We start from the raw sequence: 1,915 nt of genomic DNA on the forward strand, positions 1-1,915 counted from the left end.
GCTTGGTCTAATGAGTTCATTTAGATCGATGAGCTCGGTCTGATGAGTTTACTTAGATCGATGTGCTTGGTCTAATGAGTTCATGTAGATCAATGTGCTTGGTCTGATGAGTTTACTTCGATGGATTAGCTTTCTCTGATGACTTTACTTAGATTGANAGTGGGTCAGGGTAGGTTCAGGATTCCAACTTCCCAGGTGGCCAATACCACTTGAATACGGGACCACGGCTCAGCGGGGTAGAGCTCTTTCCTTTCCTCATCTCTGTGTGCTGGTGTCTTAAGGGCCTAATTTCCAGGGACCAACTGCCATATGGTCCTCTATGAACCCCTCTCCTCAGACCTGCAAGAGGCTGAGAAAGGACTTTTAGGGATTATTGTAAAAGTATTTCAACTTACACAGGCTGGTGCCTAAAAAAAAGGTTTTATCTTTTTGGTTTAGTGAAGCAATTCTCAACCTCAGCATTATTGACAATTTGTGTCACATAATTCTTTCTTGTGGGGACATGTCCTGTGTACTGTAGGATTAGAGGCATCCCTGGCCTCTACCCACTAGATGCCAGTAGCACCCCACCAAGTTGTGATGTCCCGGGGGGGGGGGGGGGGGGGGGGGGGCATAAAATTACCCCTGGTTGAGAATCACCAGTCTGCAGAGATGTGCCACTGGATATAGAGTGCTTGAGTTAAGAGTTAGTTATTGAATAATTATATGCCAGGCACTGGGATGGGTACTTTGCATACAGTACCTGCACAGAAGAGCTATGGACAAGCAGCAGTCCCTCACCCAGTCACAGCAAGTCAGCAGCCACCAGGATCCTCCCTCTGGTCTAACATTCTGCCATTCTAAGTCTCTTTTCTCCCCATTCCCCTCTGCCCCACCCAAGCTGGAGGGAGGGGCAGGGACTGAAGAGAAGATAGAGCAGAAGCTGGCCAAGGACCTGGCTGCTGGGAGCTTTACAAAAGGGCTGGTGCTGAGGGTAAAAGTCACAGAACAGCCCTTCTCAGTTGTGCACACTTTTCATGTACACCTTGCTCGCATCCAGTACCTCATCTCAGTCTCAGTGTCCAGGAAGAGTGCCAGGTGATCATCTCCAATCAGAGCTAAGTGAGAAGGCACACTGGAACATGCCTTGCCCCATAAGAGGTGGGTAGCTAGTGACAGCTGCTACAGAGACCCTGTAAGACCTGCTGGTGTTATTGCTGACTAAATGTTATGCCCCTTACAGAGGTCGCTGCGTTCTTACAAATAGATGACTGGGAGTCTCTAGCTGGGCTACAGTGAGAGCAAGTGGCCTAAGTGTGACCAAAACCAGGCTTAGGAGAGAGGATAGACTTCATCTTCCTGGCCACAGCCACAGGCAGGGACCTGTACCTGAAAGGAAAGCTGCATGGTTCTTTGTAAATATTCCACAGCCAATTTCCCTTCAGAAACAATGAAGTACGCAACACAAAACTCCAAATTTGTCTATTTTAAGAACAGCAGCTGGTTTCTGTTTAATGATGTATTAGTCAGGTTTGCTATAATAACAAACAACCCCAAATCTCAGTGTTTACTACAACATTTAGTTCTCATTCAAGTTACAATCAATGGCTGTGAGCCAGCTGTTCAGCTCTGCTCCATGTGTCTTACCATTCTGGCACCCAGGCTGAGAAACAGCTCGTGTTTGGGAAATACGTTCTCATGGCAGAGGGAAAAGAACAAAACCCTACTACAAAATGGCTCTTCAAGCTTCTATGTGGACATGGCGCAAGTTATGTCTGCTCACGTCTATCTGCATCAGGAGCAAGGAAGTACCCCTGGGGGATGGGGTAGACACTGCAAGAGGTCACATGGCTACAGGAATGGATATATAAAATCCTCTAGGAAGGGGGGACAAATAGCTGCAGACAAAAATAAAACCTATACAATGATCCAACAT

General features: G+C 47.1%; 1 long non-coding RNA gene across 1 annotated transcript in view; it reads right to left on the reverse strand.

Annotated features, from left to right (window-relative positions):
- Nucleotides 1–1,462: 1,462 nt before the first annotated feature.
- The window catches only part of LOC103581528, a 1,117-nt gene continuing 664 nt past the window's right edge, over nucleotides 1,463–1,915 (reverse strand). Inside the window, exon 2 of the long non-coding RNA XR_549674.1 lies at nucleotides 1,463–1,896. This is a non-coding gene — a long non-coding RNA (uncharacterized LOC103581528). The remainder of the gene's footprint in view (nucleotides 1,897–1,915) is intronic.

This window comes from Galeopterus variegatus, unplaced genomic scaffold (genome assembly GCF_000696425.1).
Source record: "Galeopterus variegatus unplaced genomic scaffold, G_variegatus-3.0.2 Scaffold13259, whole genome shotgun sequence".
NCBI classification, from domain to species: domain Eukaryota; kingdom Metazoa; phylum Chordata; class Mammalia; order Dermoptera; family Cynocephalidae; genus Galeopterus; species Galeopterus variegatus.